Consider the following 19740-nt stretch of genomic DNA (forward strand, 5'->3'; position numbering starts at 1 on the left):
AGTCGCTTAACCAACTGAGCCACCCAGGCGCCCCAAGAAATTCCCCATTTTAAATATCAGAACTGGAATGAATCTCTCTGCAAAATACTACTGAAAAATGGCTCCAAAATCCAACTGATTTATGAAAAATAATTTGTTGGACTAATAAAACTATGTGATGAGATTATTTCAATGAAAGAAAATGCTGCCAATTTTATTTATCTAGGAAACAGGGCTGTGTTTTCTCGTGTATGAATATGACAAAGTGTCCTAGTTGTGTAAGATGAACCATATTGAATTATATGGTCCAGCAACATGAAATGTCAACAGTGTATTAGGAGTAGATGTGAGGGGATGAAATAATTACAATCCCTACATTGTTGATGATGATGGGTATGTATGAAATAAAAGATACCCCATCTTCAAAAGATTTGCCTTTACTGACTTATTGATAAAATATCTAGCAACCCCATGGAGGAATCATTTGAATATATATCTATATTAAAACATTACTATCATTGTTTTCTGTTTGGAAATAAACTTAATTCTTATTTTAAGAGGTCTTTGAATCTCAAACCCGGATTTGGAGGATTAAAACTCTATTACCATAGAACACCAGGTAAAAACTGAAAGGGATGGGACATAGTCAAGGTTCTTATTTTCTATGAGGAAAGAACAAAGAGTAGAGTTTTTGTCTTTTATTGGAGGTTATGTTCTGATATGCTTGGGAATCTCTCTATGTTAAATACCACTATTTTTCATGAACTGGTACTTTTCCTCGGACAGTTTTATGAATGGTATGTTCTTAATCTATAAAGAAAGCTTGGTTATCTGGAGCTGTGCTTTTCAAAGTGTGGTACCCTAGATAGAGAGCATAATCATCAGTGGCCATATTCCAGACTTACTAAATGAAAATCACTTTTGTTGGTGCCCAGCAATCCATGCAAAGGGACTTGTCGTGCATATAAAATGTGAGAGCTACCAGCTGATCTCTCCAATATGGTAGCAGCTAGCCACATGGGCTATTCAGTTTTGTATTTAAATTAATTAAAATAAGGGGCGCCTGGGTGGCTCAGTCGTTAAGCGTCTGCCTTCGGCTCAGGTCATGATCCCAGCATCCTGGGATCGAGCCCCACATCGGGCTCTCTGCTCCGCGGGAAGCCTGCTTCTCCCTCTCCCTCTCCCCCTGCTTGTGTTCCCTCTCTCGCTGTGTCTCTCTCTGTCAAATAAATAAATAAAATCTTTAAAAAAAAAAAAAAAAAAAAAAAAAAATAAATTAATTAAAATAAAATAGAATAACTCCATTTCTCAGTTACACTATTCACATTTCAAGTGCTTAATAACTACATTTGGCTAGTGACTACCATACTAAAGAGTAAAGATGCTGTTGAAACGAAAACCACAGGCTCAGAATGGTGTCTTTCAGGCCAGGTCAACACACTGAGGCTGAATACCTAACCCAACTGCAGTTTCAACCTGTCCCAAAGTAAGGCTTTACCTGCATTCAGGAATTTGTTAATCAACACCAAAAAGGTAATCTGTCACAAGGACTCTCCCCATCCCCCAAAGGAAGATGAAGTAATCCACCTAATAAGACCCTCTGCCTTTCCACCTAAGGAAAGGTGACCTTGCTTGGAACAATCTTTCTTTTCTTTTGCTAATAACTTTCTTGCCCCACCCTCCTTCCTATAAAAATCTTCCATTTTGTACAACTACTTGGGGCTCCCCTCTACTTCCTAGATGAGATGCTGACTGATTCATTAATCACTTAATAAAGCTAATTAGATCTTCAAATTTACTCAGTTGAATTTCTGTTCTGAACAATGCAGAACATTTCCATGACCATAGAGGTTTCTATTGGTTAACATTATCTAGGTCATGTCCGTGAACCAAACCACTGCGGAATTCATCATGCTACCTTCAATTATTCCAAAGCTTCTAAGACCCTCATTCTTTTTACTTTGTTCTCTTTATTTCACTTTTGTCATGATCAGATTACTTTAGGAACCAGAAAATTGGGGGTAAGTGTCAAAGGGAAGCAGTTTGAAAAATCTCTCTCTTCCAAATTTGCAAAAAGCACAAAACCCATCAAGATAAATTGCCAAGATTCACCACCAGCAAATAATCATAAACATCTAAAAGTGGCAGCCAAGTACAGAAAGGAAAAATCTAGAACTGAGTATAGCACTACTGAGAAAAGAAAGGGAGTTAGCTAAGTACTCCCAACTTTAATAATATTTTCCAGTTTGGAAAGAGAAATATTAAGAATGCAAGTAGTTACAGGGTGCCTGGGTGGCTCAGTCGTTAAGCGTCTGCCTTTGGCTCAGGTCATGATCCCAGGGCCCTGGGATCAGCCATGCATCGAGCGAGTGGGGAGCATGCATTGAGCAGGGAGCCCGCTTCTCCCTCTCCCTCTGCCTGCTGCTCCCCCTGCTTGCGCTCTCTGTCAAATAAATAAACAAAATATTTTTTAAAAATATTTTAATATTTTAATATTTAATATTTTAATATTTAATATTTTAAAAATGCAAGTAGTTAAGCAGGAACAATTTCAAGAATGACAAAAATTCTTGGAATTGGAAAATTTTACATATCAATATAGGACTTTGGCCATGACAGGAAAAGTAAAGGGATTGCTGTCTTGGGGGAGCAAGAGGGAGCAAGGGTTGCCTACCTAAGAGAGTTGACTCTAGTTCAAAACATTTAATGTCATTTCAAAGAAGAGAACAGAGCTCTGTGTTCCAGCAAGAATTGGTCTCAGCTTCATCCAAGATCTCCCCATTCATTCCCTGTCTTCATTACCCAGGTATAGAAAAATAGTTTAAATTCAACATCTACCATTCGAATTATAGTTTCAAGGGAAAAACAAAGGTACTGGATAGGATGACCAAAGTATGAAGAAGAATTCATTCATATTGTATCAAAGTAAATAGAAGGTATGGACAGAGCTGCCCAATTCAAAGATAAACAAAATTTTGACAATTGCATGATAGTTATGCAAACATATTTAAGCAGGGATGGGGTGTGTGTTCAGGGGAACAGAACAAACAAAAGACATAAAACAAAGGAACAGAGGACTCTGCATAAGATAAAAGCAGTATAAATATGAATTCAACAAAAAAGGAAAAATACTATGATCATAACAGCAGAATAAAAATGACCGAAACAAATTACATATTAAAACATCTCCACTACAGAGCTAATAAATGAATGGAAGCCATGATAAATGAAGTGGGGCCTTGACTATCAAATTATTGGCAAGGAGGGAAATAATCAGAGTAAATGCAAAGGAAGAGACAGAGAAATTAAAACAATAGAAAATGATAGATATGGAAAGGGGACAAAGAAGAATGAATATAAAAATTATTGTTGTTCTCAAAGTAGAAATCCAACAAATGGCATGGAATGGAAAATAGTACTGAGGAAAGTAACACAAGGAAAAATCTCCTGAAATGAAGGAGCATTGAACCTGTATACTAAATAGGCACAATAAATAAAATACCAGGAAAATTTATCACTGAACAATTATTATGTATATATATATACTTCAGTAAATTTTTTATTGAACTTCAAAGATGAGGAAAACATTTTACTATTCTATAGGCAGGGGCAAAAAGGCATTTGTAAGGGACAAAAATATAGTCTGTTTCCACCCTTCTCCACTGAAATATTCTTTACTAAAAGGCCATGTAAAACTACTTATGAAATTCAAAATAGAAAGTATAATTCAATAATTCTGTTATTTCTAACTGTATTGTCATTGGAGAAAAAAGCAATAGAGAATATTCAAATATTCTGTTCCCCTTCAGGGAATATTGTACTTATGTTCTTGAAAAAAACAAAAACTGCCCACTGGTGAAATTCAACAAAGAGATAAATTACACAAAAATGGAGACACCATGGTACAAGATCTAGTGGTAAGCCTTGAATCTATTTAAATATAACACTTAGACAAAGTGGTAAGAAAATCATAGACACAGAATGCTATATAAATGCTGAATAAAGCAACAAAATCGGGAGGAAAATTCAAAGAAATAGGAAGAGAAAAAGTGCTAATCATCATGTTTTTCACAGCAAAGAATCAACTGACACTATAAAAATGAAATGTGTATTTTAAATGAATCACGTTTTAATGATTTTCATATTTTAAAAAAATTCCTGAGCAAGTGTTCCAGAGTTCTTGTAATAAAAAGCATTTATGTAAAGTTCAACAATTTTTAAAATTTGTCTTCAAATTATTTTACTTCCATTAAAATTAAGTCAAATTTACTTGGTTTATTTTAAATTTATTTTAATTTTCTAATTTAAAATTTAAAGTACTCTCATATAAAGCAATTGACCACAAGTTTAAGAAATACTAAGTTAAAATAAGAATGAAAAACTTGTCTTAACATTTTTATGTTAACAAGAAGATATTTTTACTAGTCACTCTTCACTAGTTATTTGATGTACAATAAATGTTTCTTCTTTGAGTATATATCCACTAATTGAAGTTCAAAATTTTCCTTTCAAAATAATCATACCACATTGTAGAAACCATATTTTCTACAATTTTCAATTTCATTTTTTTAAAGAAGAGCAACACATTAACATTAAAAATGTTTGCAAAATAGTCTGAATGCAAAGCTTTCTAGACTTTTTCTTAAATCTCATCTGAATGGTTTATAGTTGCCTCTCCCATACTAATTCTACAAAAATTTCTGACAACTTAGTTGTAACACGTCTTTCGAAAACATTCCATTTAATTTTCATAGATAAAATACATATATATTCAATTTCATGTTTCATCAGCTTATAAAATATTTCATTAAAATAACAACTATAACCTGCATAAGCAGGTTTGGGAATAAACTGATCTAATTCTTAACAGGCAGCTCAACTGGTAGGAATGTAAGTTTATGGTTGTACTAGAGAGGTATCTACCAACCATGAACATCTATTGCCCCATAGGCAGTCACTTAAATGGATGTCAGTGCAGTTAGCCTCCACTGCACTTCTTAGAAAACACAGTGTGTAAAGTATGACCTCATCCTTATAAATTACTTCTTTACTCTATATTTCATCATACATATACCTATCTAGTCATTCTTCTACCTGCATATACATGGATAGAAAGAGGTTGGAAATTATATTTACCAAAAATTAGCACATGCATTAATATATTCAGTAATATATTTCATTACATTGTTTTTCTAGGATAAATTCCTATCATTTGATTACTATATTTTGTTGCCATATATTATATTTTACTATATGTATTTCTTACTATCATTATACATATTACTACTCATTGACTATAAAATTAAAAATAAATACACTAAGTCACAAAACACAAACCAAAAATGCAATGAAGAGCAAAGCCTGGGGCGTCTACGTGGCTCAGTCGGTTAAGTGTCTGCCTTGGTTCAGGTCATGATCCCAGGGTTCTGGGATCCAGTCCCTCATTGGGCTCCCCGCTCAGCAGGGAGTCTGCTTCTTCCTCTGCCTCTGCCTGTTGCACCCCCTGCTTGTGCACTCTCTCTCCCTCCCTTTCTGTCAAAAAAATAAATAAAATGTAAAAAAAAAACAAATGAGCAAAGCCTGATTGAGTTTGGGACACTGGGCAATAAGCTATAGGGGATGCTTTTGTTGTGTGATTAACATATATTGACCCCTTCCTCCTTCCAGAAGAAACCTAAGATCTCTTCTCCTCCATAATGGAGCCCATGTGCTTTAGCAATTATGTTCCCCTAACCACAGTGAGTATTAAATGTGGACATGTGATTTAGACAATCCAATCAGCTTAAATCATAGAACTCTTCCTTAATTAGAATACTAGATAGGAACATTTTTTTTTCCCCCCTCAGCCTTTAGATATATGCAAGAAAACATAGTCCTAGTTGCTAATAGAAATCATCCTTCAGCCGTTAGGAAAATCAATAAGACAAAACTGGCACTGTGGGGGAAATGTAGTCAATCTTTAATTGCATTGACTCAATGAAGCCATCAAGCCTGTGGCCCCTCATTTTTCTAGATTCCTGTTAGGTGAATGAATAAGTCTTTTGTCTTTGGATTGAGTAGGATACCTAAAGCACCCTTACTGAGATATTCATTCATTAGCCAAGAACATCAATCCTTCATACTACATAAAATACAATAATCAAATTTGTGCTTGAGTATAATTCCAAAATACTTGGGCCATGGATTTTCCACCTTTGTGAATCTTCAAAACCGAACACTAAAACTGTGAAATCCAGAAGTCTAATCAGAAGTTTCCCTAACTTCAAATTAAGTCACTCAAATTCGTTTTGAAGGTGGACCTAACCCTATGTAAACTAATATTTGTTAAGAAAATGAATTAGAATAAGTTCAAAGCTGATGGTTCTCTAAGACAAGAACAAAATGTGAAGCTCAAGGAATGAGTCCCAACTAGGAATTAGTTGTGATTACCATCTAAATCAATCTCATTCTATGTGGGATTTTTAACAAAATGGTGAATAATCTGTGAAGAACCAATTATTCATAGTAACCTAACTGGGTTTTTAATAGTGTTCCTATGATAAATGATATCAGTGAATCCAACTTTGCTGGCTTGATTTTTACAGTGGTTTATGATTAGACCAGAGAATGCTTCTCAGCTGTTTTACTACCACAAATTATTAGAATGAAGGTGAATGAATTACACTTGTTTCAATATGAAAATTAGATATAAAAATAATTGAGGAAAACAACTAGTTGTGAAGGTTGGTTTCTTAAAAAACGAGAGATTAAACATCTAAACAGGTTGTGCCTTAGGGAAAATGGGAAGTAGTCTTAAATTTTTATTCACTGACCCCTGCCTCTTTTTTCTCTGTGTTTCTCATAGAACGTCATGGCATCTTCTTCTCCATTTCTTTAGTGTCTACTTGCCCTCTCCAACTTTTCTTTTTTAGTCACAATATAGCTAGTATAATTTTGTTTATTCACAGAAGACTAAACGAAGGTTGGCATTCATTTATATCTCTGTATGAATAAATTTTAATGCGTTGCTTCTTCCAGTGGTGTTTTTACATCTAAAGCGATAGCTCTAATAATAGACAGAGAGCCTTATTTCTTCTAAACCAGATTCAAAATATAAGTGAGTAGGTGGTAGTGGTTTTAAGAGGATATGAAAACCCTTTCCCAAGGGACCATTAACGGTACCATGTCGTTATAATCTAGTTTACCTTTTTGCCAAACAATAAGTAAATAGGTAGGTAAGCTAGCAAATTAATTTATGGCCGTAAAAATGCAGTTTCTTACAAATGGCTAGCGTACCATAAATTATGGTATCCAAATGTGACATCAAAATTTGAATAAGTTTCCTTATCTTTCAAATTGAGTGTCAACTTTGTGAAATTGCTGTAAACTCCAAATGTGTTCACACAAGTAAAACATTGGGCACAGTGTCTGACACACAGGAGGTACTCCAATTCCACTCTTTTATTCAAATTGAATATGTATTGAGCCACTAAACTGGGTTATATGTAAAAAATGCATGTTATAAAATATAATCGTCCAACTTAGCTGGTTGGGTTGTCTATTGTATGCTAACGATCTCCTAAACAAATCCTTCCCTTTGCTGTCCTTCAACTTTCTAGTCTGGCTTAAATGCACATCCTACATGCTAGCTTAATAGCTTGTGTTTAACTCAGCCATCTATCACATGCCTGTCTACTCCATTAAGTTTTGAATCCCTTGAATGCTGAGATCCAGTTACTAGAGATCAATAACCTTGGGATAGGATGAAAGAATAAACAATTGAACCAATTTATTGCTAAATCCTAATTTAATTTGGTGTGAAGTAAACAAAGCTGCATTAATACATTGCTACTAAGAACCAAATATTTGCTAATATGTACAGTTAAGAGAAAAAAAATGAATATGAGGGCTTCTGGTTAGCTGCCATGGTTTTGTTTTTGTTTTTGTTTTTAAAGATTTTATTTATTTATTTGGGGGGTGGAGAGAGAGCATGAGCAGGAGGAGAGGCAGTTGGAGAGGGAGAAGCAAACCCTCCCACCCTCCACTCCCCACCCCTCCTAAGCAGGGACCCCCACCCAGGGCTCCATCCCAGGACCCCAGGATCATGACCTGAGCCTAAGGCAGACCCCTTAACCGACTGAGCCACCCAGGCACCCCTAGCTGCCATGGTTTTAAGGAAAACTCAGAAGCCTGGATTTTATCCCTTGTCCTGAGAAAATAATCTGATGATGATAATCCCAGGTGTTAGGGGATTAGACACTATCTGGCCTGCCTTTGATGTATCCCTACTGCCAGTTTCTCTTCAGTGTACCAAGACAACATATAACTTTCATCAAATGCATAATGGAAGAGTTTTAAACATAAGAATACTACCAATATAGGAAACAGTTTTCACCATTATGGGGGTGTGCTTTTAAAATATGGTTGAGCTACATAGGGTCTGAGCTGCTGACATATTGCTTTCATCAGTAAACCCCTGTAGTTCAAAACCTCTAAAAAAAAAAGTTCTCATCATTGCCTCTGTGATACTGTGATATAATAAGAAATATATATTTGGTCTTTGTCCCTATTCCTAGCACAGAGATTCCTTATAATTTCCTGAGTAATAAGAGTGAGGGGGCATCTTTTGTTATTCATAATGAGCCCCTCTCAGCCATACCTGAATTTATACTGATGAGATGATTCTTGGTGGGCTCCTAGGTAGTTCAGGATGGGGGCTGGATACCAGAGGAAACAAGTTTGATTGAAGAGTTGGAACTTTCAGCCCCACCCCCAAATCTAGGTAGGGAAGAGAGGCTGGAGGTTAATTATCAATGGCCAATGGCTTAATCAACCATGCCTATGTAATGAAACCTCCATAAAAACCCCAAACAAAGGAGTTTGTAGAGCTTCTGGGTTTGTGAACAGGTCTACATGTTCCAGGAGGGTGGTGTGCCCTAAATTCCTGCACATGGGAACCTTCCAGACCTTATCCTATGTACTTCATCTGGCTGTCCATTTTTATCCTTTAAATATCCTATATAATAAACCAATAATAATGAATAAATTCTTTCCCTGAGTTCTATGAGCCATTCTAGCAAATAATAGAATCTCAGGAGGGAGTCATGGAAACCTTGGGTTTGTAGTCAAGTTGGACAGAAGTGTGGGTCACTTGGGAACTCTGTACTTGCAGTTAGGAATCTGAAGTGGGAGACAGTCCTGTGGTACTAAGCTCTTTCCTTTGGGGCCTGGCTAACTCTGGGTAGTTAGTGTCAGAATCACTTAAGTGAAGGAAAACCCACATACTTGATGTCAGAAGTACTGTGAGTAGAGAAACAGTTTTTCTTTTTAGCCTCTGATTTCACCTTCATCTAAGCCATATCTAGATTCTTAAGGCCAGACTTATTTCCCCATTTTAACTTTCCATTCATTGCATCATGAGGCCATAAGTAAGCCTACTGACAATCATGTTGGAAATTCATACATCACCAGGCTAAACTTGGCTGTAGTCTGCCTTAATCTCTGCCCATGTTTCCACTTTTGCTTGCTTATTGTCTAAATCATTTGCCAAGCAGGGCCTGGACATTCAATCATACTTGAGGAAGAGTCAAGTGTGGGAGAAAACTGACTTTGTCTATAGAGAGTAGTTTCCAGTGATGCTAATTAAAGCAAATAATACTAACTTCTATAAAAGTAAATCCTGAAATCTAAGTGGTTAAAAACAATTCAAGTTTCTCAATCACACACTGCAATTCAATGAGGGTTGGTGGGTGGTGTGTGTTAACTCTCCGATGGAACCCATTCAGAATCAGGTGCTTCCCCTAGGTCCTCAGAATCCTGAACCATCAGCCAGATGACAGTAAAAGAGCACTAGAAATGCTATTTGGGTCTTGCCTGAAAGAGGCACATATCACTTCCATTCATATTGCATTGACCAGAATTACATAGGATGCTGGAAAATGCAGTCAAGCTTGCGCCCCGGAAGAGAAGAGGACACAGATATCAGTGAGCACTGACATAATCTGCCACAGGCAAGATCTCAAAAATTCAAGCAGATGATCCTCATGAGTATCAATCTCAGGGCTATGTAACTTTTTATGTAACTTTGTAAAAATGAACCTGCACAGGTTCATTTAATTTAGTGTGTATATCTTGGTTGTAATCTCTATAATGGAGAAAAACCAAAATTTAAATAAATAATGAATTTATATTGTAAAAATACTATGTAAGGAAACTTTGTAAAATTAGTAAACTTCTTCCAAAACAGGTAGTCGCTCCATAATTTACACATGCCTTTAAAACAAGAGGCAACGTGTGCTCGCTTCGGCAGCACATACACTAAAATTGGAACGATACAGAGAAAATTAGCATGGCCTCTGTGCAAGGATGACATGTAAAACAAGAGGCAACGTGACATAATGAGGTGATTTCTTTTTTTTTTCTAGATTTTATTTATTTATTTGTCAGAGAGAGAGAGAGAGAGAGAACTAGCACAAGCAGGGAGAGTGGCAGGCGGAGGGAGAAGCAGGCTCCCTGCTGAGCGGGGAGCCCAACGCAGGACTTGATCCCAGGATCCTGGGATCATGACCTGAGCCGAAGGCAGACGCTTAACCAACTGAGCCACCCAAGCATCCCTGTAGTTTGATTTCTTAAAGAAGTAACACATTTATTGTAATAATTCAAGGCCAATATGAGTCTGCATTACTATTTGAAAAGTATATTACATGAGCCAAAAGTATTGAAACTAACCCTAAAATCTTTGGTGGTTTACCTGTCAGAGGATTTTACTAATTCACCAACATTAAACAAACAAACAAACAAAATGACTTAAGCTATGCTATTGGATATAGATATTCAAAAATTAATCATTTGCCATTTTATATCTCCTATGCCTAAGAATATCTTACCATTAGTTTAAATGTGTCAGTTGGCCCAGCTGTTGAAGATTAACAATAAAGTGTTTGCTTAGTATGGCCCCATGAAATGGACTGCATAACAAATCTGAATGGGCCTGGTTGGCTCAGTTGTCCAGAACATGAAATTTATGAGGTCATTATCATGGCTTCAATCATTGTTCAAATTGGAAAACCTGCTATACAACCACAAGACTAGTTGTATTGCCCTGTTAAAGGAATAGGCAAATATTTCTAGGGACCACAAGAGTACTCTTGGGGAAAGAATCTGAATACTTGGAACAAATTCCATATAGTTCAAGAAAAAATAATTCACTCAAATCACACAGTCTTACTGAAAAATTAGTAAATGTTGGTTTTAACATATGAAGAATGAAAGCATTATGAATATTTTATTATTTAATACAGTCATAAATGACCTGGTACAAAGAAATGTGTTCTATAAACAGATTGTTCATTATTTCTGGCTGTGCATAACACATAATAAATCGTTGTGAATCAGATGTGGATATGGCACAGCATCTGAATTCAGAAACCATTTCACTCTGGAATAACTCATTCAGTCACTCATCCTTCAAGAATATATAGTGAATGCTTAATAACTGTTTTAGATGCTACCCTACAAAGATAAAAGAAAAACATCCTTACCATCAAGGACCCTTCTTTATTGAGGAGAGTAATAAATGCAAAAAATAATGAGATTATGAGATGCCTATTAAAACAGAAGTCTATATACAGTCCAATGGAAGCAAAGAAGGAAGGTCACCCAAGCTGACATAGGGGAACCAGGGAAGGTCTCAGCTTACACATGAAGACTGAATCATATTTGTTTCTGTCTATGTAGCAAGATAGGGAAGCCCATTCAGGGCAAACAGAATAGCAGAGGTTAAGGCGTGAAGATATGGAAAAACAAAAGCTTGACATAAGACGAGTTAAGGAAATAGACTAAGTAAAGAATTTTAGAGGTTATGCTTTAGGTAAAGAGGACCCAGTGAAAAATTTTGAGAGGCAACGTGACATAATGAGGTATGCTTATTTGGAAAATCGCTTGGAGAGTTGGGCAGGAATATGTTGCAGCCAGGGCAGTAATTTTCACATGCTATGTGCATAAAGAATCATGTGAGCCCCACTTTTAGAGATTCTTATTCAGTGTGCCTGAGTTGAGGCCCAAGAATTTGCATTTCTAATAAGCTCCCAAGTATATTCATGCTACTGGTCTGTGAACCATACTTTGATTGGTACTGGATTAGAGGCAAGGAAAATGCCCCTGGAATAATGATTATGATAACATGAAATAAAGCAGTGCCAATAAGAATAAAAAGAAGCTGAAGACATTGTAGCAGATGTAATAACTAAGACCAGTGGGCCTTAGGACCAATGAGAAGCTTTGAAAACATAGAGATAATCCTTTTACCCCCTGCTATGTACAGATCTCTCAGCTTTCACCATCCTTCCTTTTTACCACCCATTCCCTCCTTTTTCCATTTTCCTTCTTACTTTGTTTGCTTAAACAATTAGTCATACCCACTCCTTTGCATATGCTCTCACTGCCTTGCCCCCAACCCCATATTTCATTGCACTTATTTTGATACACAAGACATCTGGTTAAAGCCAGACCCCTGATTACACTTTATCTGCATTTCACAGTTGAAGATAGATAACTTGAGAAAAGTACAAGACAGTGATGACCGAGACACTAATTTCCCAGTACCGACTTCCAGTGGGCCCACAGTGCAGTCTGGCAATCTGCCATATTCTTCTAGTCCATTCTCTCCCTCACTCTCTCACCATCTACTATGTCCTTAGAATCTCAGTACTAGCCTTAGTCTCAGCTTCATATTCCACTGAGAAACTACAACCACTCAGCAAAGAGCCTCTACCGGCTTTCCCCAACACGTCCATCCTAAGTGTGCTCTTATCCTCTGCCGACTTTGCTGCTTCCGTGGAATGTGGCAAAAAGATGGGAATCTATGACTGAGGACATGGGCCTTCACTAGACGTCAAATCTGCTGTTGCCTTGACCTTGGACTTACCAGTCTCCACAACTATGAGAAATAAATTTCTGTTCTTTATTAGCCACCCAGTCTATGGCATTTTGTTATAGGGGCCCACAGAGACTAAGACAAAGGACTAGCCTCACCTCTGAAAAACCCTGCCCTAGCTCAGCTCTGCTAGGTCTCTGCTTTAAACACTCCACTTTTCATTTATCTATGCAGCTCTGCTGGGTCCTCAGGATTTGATCTTCAGCAAACCCCTGGTGACCAAGACTGACAGTTTCAATCATCCCCTCACTGCTTTCTTGGAGGACTCAGGTCAGTCCTGTGGGCTCTCAAGCTCAGCCCACCTGCTGAGGCAGCCAGGTGAGAGCTGAGGACAGCACTTTCTCTGAATTCCTTTGCTTTTTGCTGCACCAAGAGCTTTAATAACTATATTTACATTTGCACAGAGCATCAGCCTGGTTATGGAGAAAAGGGAATCTATAATGTGGTGTTTTAGTGTGGCATATAAATTTTACATCTCTGGTTGTATGTGTGTTACAAACACCCCGCCCCCCAACCTACTTCTTGTGTATTCAATCTAATGAATGGATCTGTGGGTTTTAACTTTTTCCTTAGGCATTCTTCTCACAACAAATTATCCTTCTTTTTTTTTTCAGAAAAGATGAGAAATCTGGATTCCCTCAATGGTCTCTATGTTGTGATTTTAAATATCATTTATTAAAATAGTGTGCATATTAGTTATACCTTGAAAAATTCTCATCTGATATTTTAACTTTACTAATAAAAGACTATTGTTTTTAAACAGATATTTTAGGAGTCTCAGGAATATTTTAACTCCAGTTTACATACTGTTTAGAAGAATGTTATTTTACTATTAAAAAATTAAGAAATAAATTATGTCCATTGCTTTTTTAATAGGAAATAAATAAATAACATCAGTGTTTTCACTTGTCAGAATCAGTCACTGTTTTAATAAGTTCAACACACAGCATTTACATTAATCTTCACAACTATCCATTATTTACCAGATTTTACCGATTAAGGAAATAAGCACAGTGTGGTTATATGGCTCCATGCAATTAGTGAAGTTATGACTTAAGCCTAATTTTTCTGCTCTTGGTCTCACATGCCTAAATGTGTGGCTACGCTGCACTACATTTTCTAGGATTTTCTTTCCTATATGTTTTCAGTTATAAAGGGCCACTAGAGATTCTCATGGGAGGTCTGGGGAGCAGGAGTTAGGGAGCAGCTCACACATGTTGTTGTCACTGACCTGCTATCCCCTCATTGTCATGAGACAACAGTTGTACCAGCAACCAATTCCCTTGTCCCCTGAATCGTTCAGCTTTCCTGACTCCTGGACCCTTATCCTGCCATGAATTCAATTTTCTTAAGAGAATTATGAAGTAAAACTTTGTTTCATGTCTGCAGTGGCAGAAATCTGTTGACTTTCTCTTCCTTATTGTGTAGGCACCATTAAGACCCATAAGCTGCCAGAGTGTTCTTCTTGGACAACATTGTGCTTTATCCCTTTAAATATATTTATAGCAAAATCAACAGACCACACACCACCCTAACCTGAAACAGCCTTAACATGCACAATAACCTTAACCATTCTTCCTTAATTTGAAAGGAAAAATCTTCCCCTAACATGCTTGTATCTGTATTAATATGTACTCTCTACTCAAGACTCAAAGAACTTCTCTGATAATGTGAGACCGTGGCTGTAATCTGTGAAACCATCTGCAAAGTCAGGTCTGTTTCCATGACTTGGAACAATTAAACATAACCTGAAGAGAATGAAAATCTACACACAGTAAGCTACCTGGACACTTATCATCATATAGAATTCATATCTTGATCTTTGTCTGACTTAAATAAAATAATCCATACTGAAATTTTTGATGGAGAGGATATATAAAATGAGTTGAAAATGAAGACGGTGTATTTTCCCCTTGCTTCTCTGCATAAGGAATCTGCATTTTCAAATATTTGCATTGGTCTGACTAACACTCAGATTTATGATCTCTACCCTCAAGGCATATGGGCAACCTGATTTACTTCTTGCCACTTGCACTGTTGCCACCCTGGTCCAAGCCACTCTCTCTTCACTGAACTATTAGAGGAGGCTCCCTGTTTCTCCCTCAGTCTGAACTCCACAAAGCAGCCAGGGAATGCCTATTAAAACTGAGTCGCTTTGTGTCACTCTTCTGTTCCGTATACTTCATCAGTGCCTGCTCATCCACATGGAGTAAAGACCAAATGTTGGGCTGGGATTTACCTGTTCGTCTTGTCTCCCTCACTAGCAAATAAACTCTAGGAGGGCAGGGGTCTTTATACGTTCTGTTTGCTGCTCCACCTGTGTAGCCTAGACCGGTGCCTGGCACACTACAGGCTCAGTAAATATGCAATGAATAAATGAATGCATTTTTAAGTGTAAGTGAAATGAGACTGACATCAGGCACAACAAATTACGCATTTCTAAAGATGGTAGCTCAGCAAGCATCCAAATGTTCAATGAAGCAAAGAGTTTCTGGCTCTGGCTGGTTTCCTCACTGCAAATACAATTATGCCATATTATGTGACTATCGCCTCTTTCCTTGCATGTAAGTCTCAGCATCTGTATTTAGAGGAGGATATCACTTAACGAAAGCCTTTCTTTGACACAAGACTTTCTTATGAATAAAAAAAATGGTTCTACTAACTATTATAAGGGCATGCATTTTGAATTGCGTTTCTTTTGATGGAAGCTGAAATTTGTGTCCTTTCTTGTCAACTTTATTCAGAAACCGGTGGCCATGATTTCACATGATTTCACATTGGCTGTTTAAAACGACAGCGCCCTTGTGACTGTGGTGAGGTATTTGCCTCCACATAAAGCAATCACATTTCCAGTGAACCTGATATCTGGCTTTCAGTATTTCCAGGTGTTAAGTAACAGTTTCAGGAAAACCATACTGTCCTCGTGTGTAAATATATGCAAAGATAATCCATGGATTTTTGTTTAAGGGAACAGTGTGCTTAAGAATGTTTTTAAATGCTAAGGTTGTTATACTCAGAAATATATCTTGTGACATTTTAATTCTTTCTATTATACAAATTTGTAACAGCATTGCTTGAAGGAACTTAACAAGACTCAAAGTAATTATTCTCATCCATCTCACTGAAGATATATAAATCTTACATTGAAGATTTTGCAAGTTATGAAAATATATTGTGCCTATAAAGTACATTTAGCATCAGAAGGATTCAGATGAGGCTTTGGAATAATAATGGAGAAAACCAAGTGATTTAAATTAGGGCTCAACAATAGTGCCCAGCAAATCATTTTGCTGGTCTTCGGCTCCACGTTTATGTCTCTTCCATAAGTAGATTATGCTAATAGGTGCCAAGAGATTCATATCTCCAGCAGGCTGAGAAAGCCTGTGGTTACTTTAAATTCTCTTTCTCTCAAAGGGCAGACATCATAACCTGAAGTATTTTCATTATGATTCACTTAACAAAGACGATGTGTGGCAGGTAGACTGCCTATCAATAATCTTTAGTGAGTATTCACTTTGGACAAGCTTTGTAATGTGGGTTTGGAGCAAAAAGGCAAATAAAAGATGTGATCTTTCTTCTTAGATGCTTGAACTAAAAAATCAAGTGTACATTCCCACTCTCCTTCCCCTAGCAACGCACGAGGGATAGAATAAATTCTCATGTGGTGAAATCCCACTAACTGTAACTTATTCTTGAAACACACACTAGGTCCTAACTCCCTACCTCCACATTTTCTGAAGAAACTATATATGCAAAGCATACACACAGACCAATACACAAATACAAAAATAAGCCAAAAAATCCACCTTGATTAAAGGATATTTAACCTCTTCCCAGCATTATTTTTTCTGACCCCATTTTTTTCCACTGGTAAAATTGGGATAATAAGAGTACTGATATTATACAAATATGTAGGGTTTAATGAGTTAAAGGACAAAGATCATAGCATATAATTAGCACTCAATAAATAATAGTTATCAATAGTAGGAATAGTATTCATTCAGCAGCAGCCCTACTAATGAACTCATGTGCTAGAATTGAGAACTTTTCATATGCTGGACACTATTAAGTGCTGGCAAAATGAAGATAAACCACACATTCTACACCCTTAATTATTTCTCAGGTTTTTGTGAAACACACTCATTCACATACACACACATTCAAACACACAAACACACACAAAAATACAAATCCAGTGTGAAAAATTCTCTGATTACATCTTACAAGGTGTTGTAAAAGCACATAGAGTCATCGCTTCGCAGATATCACATATTTTACGTTATTTTGATTCTGTCTGCTCAAATATAAAACAGTAAAAAAAAAAAAAGAGAAAACCTTTAGTTAGAATGGATTGTCTGTTTTTGATAGGATACCAACCACTGCTACCCAGTGAACCTGTTTGAGCTTCATAGCCAAAAAAACACATTGGTCAGTTACCATGTACAGAATCTTTCTCAAACTCACCTATACTTCAACATATGTCCACTTGACAGAAAATTACAATTCATATTGGTTATACAGATGACATTCCATTACAATGAATGTCCAGTGAGTGAAGAGCATACAGTATTTTCTTAAAATGGGATTTCACTGGAGCAGAAACTGTATGGATATGACCCATCACCACCGTGCAGAGTGTTATTATGACTGCAACCGTTTTTCATTTAAATGGTCTTGAGGCTAGATAATGAGATTCTACCTGTATAAGCTAAAAATGCAAAATCATATTTTAGTTTTGTCATGGTCTAGCTACTTGAAATTAATGCATGATAAAATTGTTTATATTTTCTTAAGTGAGTAAAATTAACAGCTGTAAAAAACATTAGCTTCACAGAGAATATTCCAATACCTTAGTTTTCCATCAGTTACACCCACAGATAACTCATAATATCCCATCCAACAAAAGTGTATATGAACAAAATACTTGCTGCACATCAAAGACACTGGATTTCTAAATGCATAGTCCTCTATTATTTATTGTAAAATTTTCTTTTAGAAATAGGCTTTCGTTAATGAGAGCCATAGTAACAACATCTTCATTTTCACTTTCCTTCTTCTTTAGAGTGAAAGTTCATAAAACACTAAATACCTGGCCTTTGAAAAGGCACTGAAATACCAGCTGGCAAGGAGATGGAGTTATATATCTTCAAATAGTAGTATGAGCAATTGATACATTCTTGCTAGGTATTCACCTATATGATGAATATTGCTTAGCACGACACTCCTGGTTAATTTTTTTTTTTTCTAAATAGAAATGAGGTATATACGTTACACAAAAAAAGATAACCACAATTTAAACTCATCTGTAGAACTCTCATACACTGCTGGTCTTGAACTCAATAACAAAAGATAAATAATTTGATTTAAAGTTGGGCAAAGGATCTGAATGGACATTTCTTCAAAGAAGATATACAAATGGCCAATAAGCACATGAAAAGCTGTTTGATATATTTATTTATTTATTTATTTATGTTTGTTTATTTTTTTGTTTGTTTGATATCTGTAGTAACTAGGGAAACACATATCAAAGCCATAATGCAGACCACTACATACCCCTAAGAATTTTAATAGTAATAATAATAATAATAATACAATAAAAATAAAAGATAGCATGTGTTGATGAAGATGTGGAGAAAACAGAATCCTCCCATACATGGTGGGAATACAAATATAGTAGCCAGTTTGGAAAAACAGCTTGGTAGTTCCTCAAAGTTTTAAAAATACAGTTACTATAAGACCCAGAAATTCCACTCCTAGGTGTACACCCAGGAGAAATGAAACCATATTCCAAATAAAACATATACATAAATGTTCAAAGCAGCATTATTCATAATAGCCAAAAGGTGGAAACAATACAGAATACCTATCAACTGATACATGAATAAACAAAATATTATATACAATAACAATGGAAAATTATGTGGCAATAAAAAGGAATGAGTATTGATATATGCTACATGGATGAACCTTGAAAACATTATGTTAAGTGAAAGGAGCCAGACACAAAAAGTCACACATTTATATGAAATATCCAGAACAGGCAGATCCATAGAGGCAGGAAATAGATTAGTGATTGTGAATATACTTATAATCATTGGATTGTACACTTTATTTTTTCTTTTTTTGTTAAAGCTTTTTATTTTTAAGTGATCTGCACGCCCAATGTGGGGCTCAAATTCACAACCCCGAGATCAAGAGTCACATACTCTACCAACTGAGCCAGCCAGGTACGCTGGATTATATACATTAAATGGGTGAATTACATGGAATGTGAATAATATCTCAATAAAATTGTTAAAAAAATAACACCCTAACTAAAAAACAGACAAAACACAAAAATACTAGTCTGTAAAAGTCTCTGTGAGAGTCTCCTTCCCCATCTGAACACCAGTTGCTTTACCTCTAGCATGGTTGAGAGGAAGAGCAGGGTGACCTAGCTCAGTGAGTGACAAATATTTTCAACTGTGCAAATTTTAAAAAAGCATTCCCTTTATGAAGCTCAAATATGTAAAACAGAGAAGCAACATTTTAAAACTACAAAATCATCGGATAATGTCAAATTTATTACATGTTTAGTTAAAAGCATTCAATTCAATGAGGCTATTATAATAACCTCAAAATTCAAAAAATTGTAAATCACAACTATTCAAAATTGAAAGTTGTGAATCACAGTAAAAGTCATAACAGCATCATGAATTATTTTATTTCTATATTTTGCTTTGGTTGGACAATTCTAAAAAAATCCTGATTCATACAAATAAATAGTTGCAGTACGATTTGTAATTAATATCCTTTTTCAATTAAATGATTCTAGAATTTGAGTTTTGTTGCTTGAAAATTCCAAAACA

General features: G+C 36.1%; 1 protein-coding gene and 1 non-coding gene across 3 annotated transcripts in view; one reads left to right on the forward strand and one right to left on the reverse strand.

The window, feature by feature from the left end:
- Nucleotides 1-19740, reverse strand: part of DPP10 (dipeptidyl peptidase like 10) — a 1380361-nt gene that overhangs the window by 829174 nt on the left and 531447 nt on the right. The window lies entirely within an intron of this gene.
- LOC118553882 (U6 spliceosomal RNA) lies at nt 10252-10357 on the forward strand. The gene has a single exon (XR_004926259.1). It is a non-coding gene; the product is annotated as a U6 spliceosomal RNA (small nuclear RNA).

This window comes from Halichoerus grypus, chromosome 4 (genome assembly GCF_964656455.1).
Source record: "Halichoerus grypus chromosome 4, mHalGry1.hap1.1, whole genome shotgun sequence".
Lineage (NCBI taxonomy): Eukaryota > Metazoa > Chordata > Mammalia > Carnivora > Phocidae > Halichoerus > Halichoerus grypus.